This window comes from Sceloporus undulatus, chromosome 2, assembly GCF_019175285.1.
Source record: "Sceloporus undulatus isolate JIND9_A2432 ecotype Alabama chromosome 2, SceUnd_v1.1, whole genome shotgun sequence".
Lineage (NCBI taxonomy): Eukaryota > Metazoa > Chordata > Lepidosauria > Squamata > Phrynosomatidae > Sceloporus > Sceloporus undulatus.
The window spans coordinates 332,888,315-332,905,129 of record NC_056523.1 but is presented as its reverse complement, the minus strand read 5'-3'; the positions used below and the strand labels follow the sequence as shown (position 1 = coordinate 332,905,129).

The 16,815-nt window shown below is 44.2% G+C and overlaps 1 protein-coding gene and 1 pseudogene across 1 annotated transcript in view; one reads left to right on the top strand and one right to left on the bottom strand.

Moving 5' to 3' along the window:
* CNTFR (ciliary neurotrophic factor receptor) overlaps window positions 1-16,815 on the top strand; it is a 549,220-nt gene that overhangs the window by 111,735 nt on the left and 420,670 nt on the right. Inside the window, exon 2 of the mRNA XM_042448839.1 lies at window positions 11,602-11,713. The gene's annotated coding sequence lies outside the window, so the exon portion shown is untranslated. The remainder of the gene's footprint in view (window positions 1-11,601; window positions 11,714-16,815) is intronic.
* The window catches only part of LOC121920717, a 145,940-nt pseudogene that overhangs the window by 92,145 nt on the left and 36,980 nt on the right, over window positions 1-16,815 (bottom strand).

The following is a 16,815-nucleotide window of genomic DNA, read 5'->3' as shown; positions in this document are numbered from 1 at the left end:
CTCAATGCTACGGACTCCTGGGGTGAGTAGTTTTGTGGCCTATTTCACCTTCTCTGTCAGAGAGCTCTGGTACCACTTCTCCAATGCAGTTCACTGAATTCTTTTAGTGCTGTCTAGGAGACAGTGCTAAGTACTTCAGGTTGTGGTGGGAAGTAAAAAAAAGCCAATGTGATTCTCTGTTGTATCAATCAGAGTGTAGTAACTAGATCAAGGGAAGGAATAGTACACATAGTTTCATGGAAAGGGGCAGGGAGAGTGACCCAGGACATGGAGCAATGGATGCAAGCTACAAGCTACCACCTCAACATTAGGAGGAATTTCCTGACAGTAAGGGCTGTTCGACAGTGGAACACTCTTCCTCAGAGTGTAGTGGAGTTTCCTTCCTTAGTGGTCTTTAAGCAGAGGCTGGATGGCCATCTGTCGGGGATGCTTTGATTTAGATTTCCTGCATGGCAGAATGGGGTTGGACTGGATTGTCCTTGTGGTCTCTTCCAACTCTCTGGCCCGTTCCAGATGGGCCTTTGCTCCTCTCCCAGTACATACTAGGATGCAGCGTCCAATCAGGCCTCACCTCTAGTACATACTGGGGATGTAAAAATGCCGACATCCTATACACATGGGTGCCGCCATTTTGACGTGACGGACACTTAGTGTCCGCATGGCGCGGCACAGTTGTGATTCCGCAAGTGCACCATCAGCGCCTTGTGGCATCACAACTGCACTGCAAGAAGAACCCACTTTTTGCTGCGCGAGGGAGCTGCGCGGTTTGTCTGCTGTGGTTCCCTCGCGCAGCAAACACGGGTACCGGCAGAGCGCCCTTTTTGGGCGCTCTGTAAAGCACCTATGATTCTATGTTCCACTAATGGACATTTCTTACTGTCAGGAAGTTCTTCCTAATGTTCAGGTAGAATCTCCTTCCCTGTTTTTGCATCCATTGCTTCGTGTCTCTGGAGCAGCAGAAAACAAGCTTGCTCCATCCTCAGTAAGCAGAGGTTGGATGGGCATCTTTAGATCTAGAATTTGTACAATAGTAGGGGGTTGGCTAGATGATGCTTGGGGTGCGCTCCAACTCTATAATTCTATGATTCTTCCCCCATGAGGGAGTTGCTCCAGTCCTTTGACTTCACTTGCCCTTTTCTGCATTGATCTACTGCCCCTGAGCCCCTGTGGATTTCAGAGAAGTGTTCAACAGCATGTGTAATATTGTATTATCATCCACCACGATGCAGGTTCCGCTGGGATTACGTCGCTCTGACTCAGAGCCAAGCATGACTCAGTGTCACCAGCAAGGTCAAAGCCTCCTTGGCAGTTGGAGAGGGAGGGTAGGAGATGGGGCTTGACAGATGGCCCCGCTGACATTTCCAGCTCAGGCCTGAGTCACAGCTGAGTGAGCTTCAGAGCAGCCAAGGAGGACAAGGTCTGGGAGGTCAGAGTGACAATGGCTCCTGGGAGCACCTTCTCACAACCTCCCTCTCTTTGGCCACCCAGACTCCAAGCCTGAAATGGAAACAATGTTCAAAAATATTATTTAAAAAAATGTTGAAGAACATGTTGAGAAACCCGATTAGAAGAATCCTAGTTTTATCTTTGCAGTTCAGCACTTACTCTGTGTGCAACATTTGTGGGTAGTTGCTTTGTGTACAGCATTTTCTGAGCAAGGGACCAGCTTTTTTTTTCTCTTCACAGTACAATATTTCTGCACAGATATTTAGGCCAGTATTCTGTATCAGCTACTTAGGATGCATCTACACTGTAGACATAATGCAGTTTGACATCACTTTAGTTCCTGAGATTTGCAGCGACGTTGTTGAGCCCACGTTTTACTAGCTTTTTTGCAAGGAAATATTTTTGCAAAGAAATAGGAGACCCTGTCAGAGAGCTTACTAAAATCAAGTTAAGCAACATCCACACCATTCCCTGCATCTACCAAGAATCACATTGGTGTTTTTATTTATTTCTTAAGAAAAGAAGATGGGATTAGTATGGCATGGCTTGCTTTTGAGAAACTCATGCTAACTTTTAGTAATCACAGCTTGTCTTTCTAAGTGCTTACAGATGGTTGGTTACATGATCTGCTCTAGAATCTTTCCTGGTATTGATGTCAGGCTAACCAGTCAGTAATTGTTTGGATCCTCTTCTTTCCTTTTTTGAAAATGGGGACATTTGTCCTCCTCCCGTCTGCTGGGACTTCTTCTGTTCCCAAGGAATTCTCAAAGATTATTGCCAGTGGTTCTCATATTTGTGAAGTCAAAGGCTTTCTCAGCAGGCCTCCATAGTTTTTGTGTGTGTGTGTTTGGGCTATGAGGCTGTGTTCTAGAAGAGTTTATTCCTGATGTTTTGCCAGCAGCTGTGGCTGGCATCTTCCCTGCAAATACAAGGCCTCATTCTAGAACATGGCATCATAACCCGAATCCCCCCCACCAAAAAAAACTAAGGTCCTCAGATTACTTCTGCTAGTTCTTTTAATACTCTTGGGGCATGTAGAGGGATACAGGGAATGCAAATACAGTAAATACAAGAAGGCATCTATGTATTGTTTGTTAGTGGAATACATTGGTACCTTAGAGTGTTGGAATTTCCTTCTTTGGAGGGCTTTAAGCAGAGGCTGGATGGACATCTGTCAAAGGGAGGGCATGAATTGTGTCTTCCTGCGTGGCAGAAAGAGGTTGGACTGCATAGCCCTTGCGGTCTCTTCCAACTTTATTCCAACTATTCCAGGTTTATGATTGTAGGACATTTACAATTCCTGGGGTTCCATAGCATTGGGTATGGGAAATGAAAGTGGGGTCAAATGCAGTAGTTATTCTACTAAAGGAGGAAGAAGAGGAAGAAGTCTGCCCCATCCCATGAAATTTTCCTGTAGTCCCCAAATTTCTAGCTTTGCAAAGGGTGAGACAATGAAAACTATTTACACCTATAAATCCTCTTTTATTTCATAGAATCATAGAAGTACAAACACTGATTACAAAAGTTTAAAAAGAAGTTATTTAAATCCTTCTTTGCACAATGTGTTTTGAAAAACTATGGAATTCACCGCCACAAAGTGTACTAGTAATGACTAGCACCTTGGATGACTTTTAAAAAGAGTTGGATAAACTGATGATTGAGCATGTCAATCCAGGGCCACTTGTCAAAATGGCCATATGTCATCTGCAGTGGAGGCTGATACTATTCTGTGTATCAGTTGCTGGTAAATGGGAGATGTTGCATGCAGTTAATTCATGCTTTTGTAGTGGGCATCCCATTGAAGCAACGGATTGGCCATTGTGCAAACAGCGGATGAACTTGAGAAGCTTTTGGCCTGATCAGAATGGCTCTTCTAAGTTCTTATCCATGTCTTTGGCAGCAGAAGTCATCTGATCCCAATTAACAAGATTGCAAGCTTCCTGCAAGATGTCCCAAACCTTCTCAAAAAAAACCCAAACATGTGAGATCTAGGCAACGGTTTCACCAATGTCTTGGAATGTGCCAAGTGTTAAAGCTCTTTCTAGTCTTCCAAAATGGTTTTGAAAAAAAAGGAGAGGTTAATTCAGGTGGAACAAACTTCCTCCTGTTCCTCTTCCTTGATCTACTTGTGAAGTGCCTTCAAGCCCTCTATGACTTGTGGCAACTGTGTCACAGGTTTTTCTTGGCCAGGCTGAGAGGGTGTGACTCAGCCAAGCTCACCAGTAGGTTTCCAGAGCTTAGAAGAAATTTGAACTCTGCTTTCCACATCTCCCAATCCCATACTGAAGCCACTGTCTTAACTCTTTCAGAATTTTCTTGGCAAGGTTTATTCTGTGGATGTTTGCCTTCCTCTGAGGTTGAGAGAGTGTGACTTGCCCAAGGTCACCCAGTTTCCATGGCTGAGTGGGGAGCTGAACCCTGGCCAGTATCTTGTTAGCGGCATTTGTTGTTGTTGTTGTATTGTGTGTCTTGCATGGCATTTCCGACTTATGGTGACCCCAAGGCAAACCTGTCAAGGGTTTTCTTTGGCAAGATTTTTTCAGCCAAGGTTTGCCATTGCCTTCCCTTGAGGCTGAGAGCATGTAATTTGTCCAAGGTCACCCAGTGGCTTTCATGCCTGAGCTGGGAATTGAACCCTGGTCTCCAGCAATGTAGTCCAACATTCAAACCACTATACCACACTGGTTTGTGTAATTCCACTGATCACTTGCATGTGTATTTTTGTGATTGTTGTTGTGGAGCTTAGTATTCCCTTTCTCACTGAGTTCTCTAGACTCACTGTGATAACCAGTTCCATTGCTGGTAAGGAGGAGAACTGGAGACGTATCTGGCTGTGTCCCCATCATGAACATCATCCCTTGAGATCTCTAGAGAACCTGACAAATCTTGGCAGATTATATCATCGGCACCAGATCCCATCTGATCTTGGAAGCTAAGCATAGTCAGTCCTGGTTAGGACTTGGATAGGAACCCTGCCAATGAATACCAGGTTTATTCAGAGAAGAAACTGGAAAAACCACACCTGAATATTCCCTGCCTAAGAAAACTCTGTGACATGCATACGATCACCATAAGTCAGCAGAGGACTTGCAGGGACACACATACATAGGAATATAGCCAGGAGCTTCTCTGATCCCCATCGCTCTCCACCAGCCATGAAATGGCCATGGGGCTTGCAATCAGAGCAGCACCATGAAGTTGGGGGCAAGTGACTTTCTGCACATGAAACCCTCCCACTTCATGTGACCATGCTCTTGCTCCTTGTCTCCCAGAAAATTAATCTTAACACTTAAAAAACACTAAGGGACACTGCCTCCTCCTCTTCCTCTTCCCAGCTTAATTTGTTATTACTTTGGTTAAGTGACAAAGTTGTGTGCTCCTCCTTCCTCTCTGGAGGAGCCCTTTATTATGTATTAATTTGGTTTCTTTCAGCATGGAGTCCCCAGTGCCAAAACGGCTACTGCCAGGCTGGCATCTCCTGCCCAAGCCTCCCTCTCTAATTAGGTTTAGTTCCCAGCTCGTCCATGTAAACCCAGTGGGTGACCTTGGGCAAATCTCACTCTCTCAGCCTCAGAGGACAGCAATGGCAAAGCTCCTCTGAAGAAGCCTGCCAAGAAAACTCCATGATAGGGTTGCCTTAGGGTCACCATAAGTTGGAAATGACTTGAAGGCACACAGCAACAAGAAATCATGACGGATCAACAGAAACTCCAGATGCAGAATCTGGGGATGCGCTGGTGTGTGAGAATGTGTGTCTCTGTATCCACACATGCTCTTGCCTCCATGCCCTGCTTTTGGTCTGATCATGCCCAACTTTCTGGATGCAAAACCTCCAAGTGACCTTGTTCTTTATGGCCCTGACAAGGTCTTGCAAGCTCAGGGCAGACATGGCTTCTTTGATCGAGTCAATCCATCTGTAATGTGGTCTTCCTCTTTTCCTGCTGCTGAGCAGCATTTTCTTTTCCAGTGAATTGCATGATCCAACAATGTATCCAAAGCATGACAGCCTCAGTTCAGTATTTTGGCTTCTCGGGAGAATCGAGTTCCGGTTTATTCTTGGATCCATTTATTTGTCTGTGGGGCAGTTTATGGCATCTGCAGCACCCATTTGTTTTTGTTTTCGTTTTTTTTGTAGGATTGTTGGTAATTAAGTCGGTTTCAACTGCTGGGTGGCAATCCCAGCATCCCTGACCATCTGCTTACTGGCTGGGGTTGATAGGAGGCTACCATCCAAAGACCTGCTTGTTCCCCACTCCCAGGGTAGCTTCTCCAAAACATCAACTTGCTCCCTTTCCTTGGTTTGTTTAAAGTGCATTCGTTTTAAGACAACAGCCCAATTTCTTGGTTAGCTGAGCTCAGGCTTGATTGCACTAAATGGGGCTAGGCAAAGTACACCGCGTCCCAAGGGCTGCCTCCCTTCCTCACATTGACACAGAGGCTCCCTCCCCATCCTTGGGGGAGTGTTGAGCTGCAGCTGCAGCAGTCACAGTTCTTTAGTCTCTGGTTTTGTCAATACTTTACAACATTCATGGAACACTTAGTTCTGGGGGAATAGCAGGTGGTCTCATTGGGTCCTTTTCTCTTTCTGTTTTGCTTCTGCTTTCCATCAGAAGGTCATTTTTGCAAGGGGTCTTGCAGGATGGGGATGGGGAACAGGAACAGCAGCTGTCTGTGGACAAGATCCTCCATTAAGGCAAAGGACCATAACGGTCAGGGAATTAGAAAGTGGTTGTGCAATGCAGTGCACAACCAAATGTGCATTTGCACATGCAATTTACAACCATTCACAAAGTGCAACTATGAACAGTGTCCAGCCATATGTCCACACATTCATAATGGTTGTTGTTGCTGTGTGCCTTCAAGTTATTTCTGACTTATAATGACCCTAATGTGAGCCTATCACAGGGTTTTCTTGGTAAGATTTGTTCAGAGGAGGTTTGCCACTTCCTTCCTCTGAGGATGTGACTTGCCCAAGGCAACCCAGTGGGTTTCCATGGCCAAGTGGAAATCTGAACCCTGGTCTCTGAGGGTGCATACATATGCTGTTTCGAGGATTATGACAATGCACATCTGAATGGATAACCAAATGTGCATGCATATGTATGTGTGGTGTCCAGTGTGCAGAAATGGCCCCATAACTACATCCTTCAACATCACCATTCCACGTGCTACAAAAATGTCCCAACAGCTTCCATAGAGTACTTGCACAAGTGTAGGACTCCAGCAGGTTTCCAGCCAGTTGGTTTCACCAGCCAACCCATTCTTGTTTTATTCCCCACACACACTTATTAATTTTAACAGGTATACCTCCTTTTTAACAAAAAGACATGTTCGCCACGTTTATATGCCAGCATATCTACACAGGGAGAGCTTTGAACTGATGCCAGGCTTTATAAACACAAAGAATATTGCAGCATAAAAATATTAATTATAAAGCCATCAAGGTATGAAGAGGAAATGACAAGGTAAAACAAGTCTATAAAGAAATGGCTTCTTAAAATATACTGCCGGAATAAATGCTTGATTATCCTGAGAGAGAATAAAAGCTTGTTCAGCCAGGGTAGGGTTGCCATACCACCGGACCTCCCAACCGGGAAAAATGTAGGACAAAATTTTCAAATGTAGGACACACAAAACCGTGTCCTACATTTGAAAATTTTGTCCTACATTTTCCCTCGCGATCGTGGCGGGGAGCGGAGGCCAAGCAGTGATTTTGGCAGCACCCGTGCCGTGACCGGGCAGGTGCCGCCAAAACCGGGAAAAACCCGGTTGCAGCCAGGTTATGGCAACCCTAAGCCAGGGAAAGGACTAAGTAGTGAAAGTTCAGGTGTGGAGGGGGAATCTAGACTTTTGTGAAGTCTTTATCGAACATCCCGTATTTGGGGACCGAAAGTTGGGTACCATGTTGGAGTGAAATGGGGTGCCTCAAATCCTATATTTGAGAGCAGTCACCAACTGTGCTCTCAAGCATATGGCATTCATGCAGCACTGAAACCTTACAAATGCCAGCTGTGTCTCCTGTGGTTATGGGTGGCAGGGCACACCAATTTTTCCATCCCATTTGCTAGGGCTGATGCCAAGCATCAGCTTGCAATGATTGGCCTGCCATCACAAGGCAAAATGTTACTAAGGATTCTGTATGGGGGTGACACTAGGAGTTACCAGATTGGTGACACCAACTTTGCTGAAGTCATCAGTGGCATCCCCACCCAGCGTGTCACCCAGTGCAAGGGATGGGGGGGTCAGTGGGTGGGGGATCAGAAGATCCTCTGATCTGAGCATCTGCAGATAGCAAGCCCCTGTTGTCCCCAATGGCCATGCATGCATGCAGCTGTGTTAGCAGTCATGCACATGTTGCACTGCCATTAGGGAGAACAGGACTTGAGGTCCTCATTTTTTTAATCCATGTTGGGGGGGGAGTCAGGTCCTGAACAGATCCTCTATGGATATGGTGGTCCAACTATACTTACATAGATACAGGGAAGTTAGCATCCCAATTATGATCCAAAATTTAGCCTGGTTCTTTCTTTCTTTCTTTCTTTCTTTTTTCCATGGCAATGGGGCTGCAGGAACCTCTGGATCTTTGTTCCCAAGCAAGGTATTCCCTGCACCTCCCACATACATGCAATATACTAATTTGGGCCCTGTTCCTATTTTACAAGAATTTCCAAAACTTGGCCCCTACATTGCCAACCACCTGGCAGTGAAGAAAAATAGACTTAGCAGTCTGTTGCCAGAGCAGTCTCGAGCTCTATCAAAATCTGTGAGCATCAAGGTGTGGAATGCAACTGGCAGTCTCTCTCTCTCTCTCTCTTTCTGTGTGTGTGTGTGTAGCAGTGTTGGAGGGAGTGGAGTCAAATTTGTCACTCATTGCTCTGGTGCTCCAGCCATCCTAGCAGGGTGCGCTGTCATCGAAGGGGCACCCAGTGGGAAGAAAGAAGGCATAGTTAAATTTTTCAGTGGCTGACACCTGACAAGCATGATGAATTGGATAAGGTATGGGCTGCTGGCGTGACGAACGGCCAGCTTCCTCCTTCAAGCTCCAGGAAAACTTTGCAATTATTTCCTATCGCTTCACAAATGAGTTTCTCAATCAGCCTCAGACGGGAGTTTGCCTTATTTACTTCTGTTTAATGGTCCTGCTAAAGATCCGATCCAAGCACAATGCAAGGACTCCCACTGATTTTGGCCACATTCTGTACTCTCAGCTGTTCGGCACAAAACGGAGCAACCTGTCCGGAGTTCTCTGCCCTTACTCACTAGCCTCTTCTTTGCAGATAACACCAAATAGGAGGGCTAACTAATACCCCAGAGGACAGGATCAGAATTTGAAATGACCTTAACAGGTTAGAGAGCTGAGACAAAATTAATAAAATGAATTTCAATGGGGAGAACTTAGGCAGAAAAAATTAAAATGCACAGATATAGACTAGAGGACACCTGGCTTGACAACAGTACATGTGAAAGGGAACTAGGAGTCCTAGTAGACTTACAAACTGAATATGACTCAACAGTGTGATGCGGCAGCTAAAAAGGCCAATGTGATTCTAGGCTACATCAATAGAAGTATAGTGTTTAGATAGAGGGAAGTAATAGTGCCACTCTATTCTACTTTGGTTAGGTCTCACCTGGAATATTGTGTCCAGTTCTGGGCACCATAATTCAAGAGGGGTGTGGACAAGCCGGATCATGTCCACAGGAGAGCAACCAAAATGGTGAAGGGTCTGGAAACCACCAAACCCTATGAGGAGCAACTTTAGGGAGCTGGGAATGTTTAGCCTGGAGAGGAGAAAGTTAAAGAGTAACATGATAGCCTTTGTTAAATGTTTAAAGGAATACCATATTGAGGGTGGAGCAAGCTTGTTTTCTGCTGTTCCAGAGACTAGGACCTGGAGCAATGGATTCAAACTACAGGAAAAGAAATTCCATCTAAACATTAGGAAGAACTTTTTAATGGTAAGAGCTGTTTGACCATAGAAGATCCTGCCTTGGGGAGTGATGCAGTCTCTCTTTTTGGAAGTTTTTAAACAGAGGCTGTTGAGAGTCCTTGACGACTTAGGGAGCTGGGCATGTTTAACCTGGAGAAAAGAAGGTTAAGAGGTGATGTGATAGCCCTGTTTAAATATTTGAAGGGATGTCATATTGAGGAGGAAACAAGCTTGTTTTCTGCTGCTCCAGAGAACAGGACCCAGAACAATGGATGCAAGTTCCAGGAAGAGATTCCACTTCAACATTAGGAGGAACTTCCTGAGAGTAAGGGCTGTTCGACAGTGGAACACACTCCTTCCTCGGAGTGTAGTGGAGTCTCCTTCCTTGGAGGGCTTCAAACAGAGGCTGGATGGCCATCTGTCGGGGATGCTTTGATTGAGATTTCCTGCATGGCAGAATGGGGTTGGACTGGATGGCTCTTGTGGTCACTTCCAACTCTGTGATTCTATGACTATGATTCTATGACTCTATGAATTGCAGATTTGTGCATGGCAGAAGGTTGGAGTGGATGGCCTTGGGTTCTCTTCCAACTTTATGATTCTTGTTTATGCAGCCCCAGTTCCATTATGTTGAGTTGCAAGATGGACCCTCTTTCACACAACCAGTGGAACAGAAGCACAGAAATGGAAACGAAAGCACAGAAGTGTTTGGATGATGATGATGATGATGATATTTATAAAGCACTGTAAAATTTGTAGATATAGGTCATCCCTCAGCATTTCTTGGAAAACCAACAATGTACAATGATGGCAGCCTCCCTCAAAGGAGTGTTGTGAAGATGGATGGGAGGTGGAAGATTTGTGATAGTGTTTGGTGTATATATAGTGAGGAGAAAAGAGAGACTGTGACTTTGGTATCCCAGAATACAAGTTGTCTGGCATCCTGTTAGTGATTTATGTACACATACGTTATTGGACCAAGGCTTCAGAGACCAGGTTTAAATCCTCTTTCAGCCATGGAAACCACTGGGTGATCTTGGGCATATCGCACGCTCAGAGGAAGGTACTGGCAAACTGCTTCTGAGCAAAGCTTGGCAAGGAAACCCAGCAAAAATGGGCTGCTTTATCACACTAAGGGGCAAACAGGATTTAAACAAGAGTTAAACAAGAGTTAAAAAGGAAACGCCTGATGTTTATCACACAACATTTCCTGTTTAACTCTCGTTTAAATCCTGTTTGTCCCCTAGTGTGATAAAGCAGTTAGAAACATCTTGAAGTTACCTTATGCATACAGTTGAACATTTTTGGCTGTGATATATTTAGTATGCAGTTGTGTAAGATAAGTTACATAACTGCAAATATTATATATTCTTGGATGGTGTGTAACTTGGTACTTTCAATGTCCCACTTGATTCACCATGACAGTAGAAAGACAGGTGTTTGTACAGTGTTAACATTCAACAGAAGTGGAATAGCACAATCACCACTTAACTATGTGAATTTAGACATACATTAGACAAACACAGTGTAGGTTCTCAGCTTTTATTATTTTGTTAACACTGTAGTGTTTAGGAAGCAGTGCCACTTTGGCGTATCAACACCCTTGATAGCATGGTACTTGAACTGCCTGCGAGTAACTAAGGTGCCACTTTGGGTGCCTTCCGAAATTTCTCTTCTCTCATTCCTTTATTGACGTATTCCCTCATTTTCTTCTTCGAGTGTGGGAAATTTGTGGTTCAGTTCTGGCTCAGCCAGGATAAACTTGGCTAAGGTGCTATTGGACAGGTTAATCTCTTTCCGTCTTGTCTATCTTATAGAGCTATTGAGAGGCCAAGCACACTGCCATGGCCTCCATGGAAAATGAGTAGTGTAAAAAGACAAGGGTCAAAATCCTGACGTTTTATGTTTGTGTAAGTTCCATTATGGAAGCAGTTGGACACTTTGTGTGATACAGAAGATACATTGTCAGTATTTTGTCTCATACAGAAGTTGTGTGCATTCTGCATTGTGTCCAGGTGAGCACTGGGTTGTGCGTTTGAGTGAACATTTGCTTGTGTGATGCAGCTATTCAGCCCAAGGTTATAATATGCAACCATGATGTAAGATTTGAGCCAATACCTTTTGTATAAGCATTTTGCACAGAATACTGTGATACTATGCATCAGTGCCACTAGTAAAATAAGGAAAGAGGGCTCTAAGATCATGACCCATGTCTTTCTTTTGGCAGAAAGCCACATATTTCCAAGACAAGACTGAAGCACAGACTGAGTGTGGAGAAGTTGAGAGGGGTTGGATGAGCTGTTTGCACCAGACCTTGAGAGATCTGGAACACTGAAAAGGTAAGTGTCTGATCCTTGCATCACCAAATGCATGTTTCATTCCTTGGAAGGTCAGCAGTCATTGCTGTTTATTGTTGATAAAGAAATATAGCATTGCAATCTAAGTGTGATTAATCCTCACATTATGTCTCAGATGGATAGCTATGTGTGTGGTGGTGGTACGTCAAAGCTGGAACAGAAATCTGACTATATCAGCAACTTGTATGTTGCACTTTTGGGATGTCAAAGGTTCTCTGTTCTGCACTTGCCCTTAACAGTACTCAATACACTCTTGGGTTTTCTCCATCCAGTCCTTGTCAAAAGAATAACAATGACTTCATGGGATTTTACTCCTTCGCTCCTGGAGACCTGTGGAAGTTTATTTGGGTTTGGCTACTTTGGCAAGTCCCCAAAATCACAGATTGTAGACTTTGCATTGTGGGTAACAGACACACTCCCGCATAGTGGAATAACTCAGGGTAATTTTGGAACAGCATTTGTGCCATTTGTTTGCTAAATGAGATATCTGTGTCTCGTGTTTCAAGGTGATCTCATGAATGATCCAAGCCTTTAGCTGAGTCTTCAGGTCTATGGTGAAGTCATTGTGCCAGTCTTGGAGATGATCTGAGAGCTGTTCTGAGCTCATCACTCTGGAGAGTAATGTGAAAATGAGGATTCATGCAAGGGTCTCAAAGGACTCTTGAACAATTCTGGGGTTCATCTTCATTTTATCTGCTTGCTTCTTCTTTTAGGCTTGGATACTGGTTGAGAATAGGCCAACACTCTAAAGCAGTGGTTCCCAAACTTTGATCCTCCTGTTGTTTTGGACTTCAGCTCCCATAAGCCCCAGCCACCTTGGCCAATAGTCAGGAATTCTGGGAGCTTAAGTCCAAAATACCTGGAGGACTAAAGTTTGGGAACCACTGCTCTCAAAGCATCAGATCCCATCTGAGCATGTAAGCTAGCTAGGGTCAGCCCTGGTTAGTACTTAGATGGGAGACCATCAACAAATCTGTGGAGCTGTAGGCTATGTTTCAGAGGATGGGAACTGGAAAAACCATTTGTGAAGATCCCTTACCTGAGATAACGCTATGAAACTCATGGAGTCACTATAAATTTACAGGTGATTTGAAAGCACATGGTTGCAAATATACCTTAAGTCTTCGTACATTGGGGGAAGGAATAGGTGGTGTTGGTTGTAATAGAATCCAGACAGTGGATTTATTTTTGTTGCTGTTGTTCTGAGTGGCCCCAATGTAATATAGATTTTGTATTGTTGTACATTTTGCCTGTTTTTGAAGCAAAGGAAAGAATTCTGCGAGTTTCCAAAAATTCCTTGAGAGGCCTCTTGAAATCTCAATGCTGGGATTACAGTCTGTTCCGCCATCTTTTGTTCCAGCGATCGCAGTGTGTAGACGCTGAAATACTGAGAGAAAAATGGAAGAAAGCAGAGGCAGCTGGTGTCTTCCAAGTTAGTGGGGTAGTGAATCCGCCCTGGTTTTAAAACCAGACTTTATTTATGGTATTTATACCCTGCTCTTCAGCCCTAAAGGCTCTCAGAGCGGCTTACAGATAATTATTCAGATGGTTCCCTGCCTTCAGGCTTACAATCTAAAAAGGCGTGACACAAAAGGAAAAGGGAATGGTGGTGGGGAAAGGGTTCAAGTCCAGTGTCTCTTCTTTCCCTCTGAGGCCTGGACCAAGGCAGATGGACTGGAGGGAGGGCCCTTCTTCTTGCTCTGGCTAGGCCTGATGGAGTTGGACCTGCCTTTTCACTCCCTCCCAGTCTGGATGGATGACTTTAAAGGAGCTTTCCAAGGAACTGAACATCAAGAACTTCATTGACACTTTGATGTAAATGTCTGAAAAACTATATCTCCCTGTGCAAGCCAGCACAAGCTTTAAGATTTGTCTCAGCCCCACCACCTTCACAGGCACTTTTGGTGAGGACTCCAGAGAGAATCTTCTCCATGGTTGCTCCCTGGCAGTAGATCTCTCTTTCACAGTCCAGTTGGCCCTCTCTTTGCCCTCTTTTCATCAGCTGGTAAAGATCTTTCTATTCAGGGAAGCCTTTGAGTTGTAAATTATATGGCAGTACTATATGTGAAATAAAATCAAGCACACCACTTCACGTACATTACTGCACACTAGGAGCAACTAATGGACATCAGAAGTGCCCAAAGGGCTTCAGAAGTGCCCAGTGCGCTTCAGAAACTCTCAGTCCACATCTTTGCAATTCACTAACAAGGTTCTGTTGTATTTCTTGCAACATGGCTACAGTTTTGTAAAGTTATAAAACATAGACGACAACGTTGGATCTTGGGCGAGTGCTTTCCGTATATACTCGACTATCAGTTGACCTCATGTATAAGTCGAGGGCAAGTTTGAGGGCTAAAATTATAGATTTTGATATGACTCATAGGTAAGTTGAGGGTAAAACCTAGGCGCATATAGCATAGGATCTAAAAGATGGAGCAAAAGAAAACAATGCAAAAGAATTTACAAAATTCCAGCAGGCATAACCTTTTGTGCTCACAGTAAAGACAGGATGGATGCAGAGTATCTGTGTGTGTGTGGGGGGGGGGGGGGTTGTTTCCAGGACAGATTATACTCTTACCTTTCATCAGGAATCATTCCTTCTTGTAAATGCTGTAAAAGGTAAGATACAGTACTACAGTGACCCATAGATAAGTCGGCTCAGTTTTTGGGGGGAATTTTTTAAACCAAAATTTATAGACTTATACATGAGTATATACAGTATGTAACAGTGATGGTGAACCTTTTAGAAGCCGAGTGCCCAAACTGCAACCCCAAACCCATTTATTTATTGCAAAGTGCCATGTCCCTCAGGCTTTCTAGTAACAAACTCTGGCAAACTCTGTGCTGGGGAGACGGCACATGTGCCCACAGAGAGGGCTCTGAGTGCCACCTCTGGCACGCATGCCAGAGGTTCGCCATCACTGGTATATACCTTAAGTGCTTATATAACTTATAATACCAATATCTACTAAAGAATATTGCTATTTACAACCTTTAAACCCCACACAAACAAGAACAGCAACAACGCACCAAAAATTCAATCTTCTGCAATTTTTTTTAATGAAACCGGACCCCTTTCAGTTTATGTGATGCTGACCTCCGTGGCTCCACAGCAATGTCAATACGTGGTGGATTTCACTGGACAGCCTTTTTTTCTTCCGCATTTCAGCCAACACCAGTGAGATCCCTGCTTGAGCAGAGCTGGAGATAGATAGGAACAACAGCTGCTTCTTGTCAGCAAGCTTGACATTTTGTCCTGGACTTGGCGGCTGGTAGGATCTGAGAAGACAGACTTATCTGTTTGTTTAAGCTGAGGATGTAGTAAAACTCACTAGCGCTCCCCAGCCCTCAAATCTCTGATCAAACAGCAACATCCGGACCAGCAGTTGTGCAATATCAGGAATGAGAAGAAATGTTTGCCTTTTTGTTGGCACTGATCCTGTAGAGATCCCTCTACTTCAGTCACTGAATTACTCAGTTTCCTCAGAGAGGCAGAGGCACAAGAATAACACTGGGGTCTACTAGTTGGAAATAGCATGGTGTAGTGGTTTGAGCGTTGGACTACAGCTCTGGAGATTAGGGTTCGATTTCCTGCATGGCCATGGAAACCCACTGGGTGACCTTGGGAGAGTCATATGCTCTCAGCCCCAGAAATTCCCATGATTGGTTTACTTTAGAGTTGCCATACGTCAGTAACAACTTGAAGATACACAGCAACAACTACAACTAGTTTAAAAGAACCCTGGCGAATTATTCCAAGGAAACTCTGGTTCAGGGATGGAGAACCTGGCAGTTTTGGGAACCAGTGCTTTGCCTCTGTGGTGCTACACAGATACATTTCATCACTAGGTTTCTCCTTGAAGGAAGCAATTAGTAATTTCTGCAATTTTCTTCCTGCTGGAGAAAGTCTTCAAAACCCACAGTTTTGAAGCCTACTCACAACTGAGAACTTCTGCAGCAAATTCACATGTGTTTGTTTCACACAGAAAACAGTATCTCCTATGCAGGAAACAGCATTTTCTGCATAGAAAATAATACATCTGTGCCGGAAAAACCCACAAAAAACTACATAATATTCAGATTCATGCATCCCACAGGGAATGCCTCTAGGAGACATCCACCAAAGGGACACCAAAGAAACTGCCCTTCTGTGGCCTCTTCCCAGAGTTTTTGTGGGTCCTAGCTGCTGAGAGATCTTCCATCCTCTGTGAGATTCCAAAGCCTCATTCGCAATGAGACTCATCTTGTCCAGTGTCAAGACCCCAACTGGGTTGGGAAGAAGATCATGGAAGACTATGGTTTTCTGTGGTTCCCAGTGGTGGACCATGGCTGCCATATCAGGGGGATGAGTTTCAATCCAAGCCTCACAGGATCCAATGCTTCCCATTCTCGCTTAAGGACTGTAATTGCCACATTTTGTGGCAGCGAGTTCCTTGGTTTAATATCAGTTTGTAATAGGGGGAAATCAATTGTTCCTCTGCCCTGAACTTCCCACCAAATAGTTACCTTTGTTGATATCAAATCCTACAGTTTTGAGTGAGTTTAGAACTTACATCTATTTCAGTTCTCTCCATGCAATTCACAACTGTATAAATGTGTTATGAAGTTTCCCCACATCAACACACTTGGCTGTCTCTTTAAAACACAGAAATAGATGGAAAGCTGAAATCTCTCCAGTCCATTCATCATGGCTGCAGTTTCTGTTGTTGCTATGTGCCTTCAAGTTTCTCCAGTTTACTGCCACTCTGTCCTAGGGTTTTTCTGGCCAGATTTATTCAGAGAGAGTTTGCCTTTTCCTTCCTCTCAGGCTGAGAAAATGATTTGCCCCAGGTCATCCAGTGGGTTTCCATGGCTGAGCTGGGGATTTGAACTCTGAGCTCCTGGAGTCCAGAGCCAACAATAAAACCACTGCACGCGACTGGCTCCAGTATGGCAAACCTATCCTAAGGTTTTCTTGGTAAGATTTACATGGAAGGAGTTTGCCATTGCCCTCCTCAGAGGCTGAGGGAATGTGACTTGCCCAAGATAATAATAATAATAATAATAATAATAATAATAATAATAATAATAATAATAATAATAAT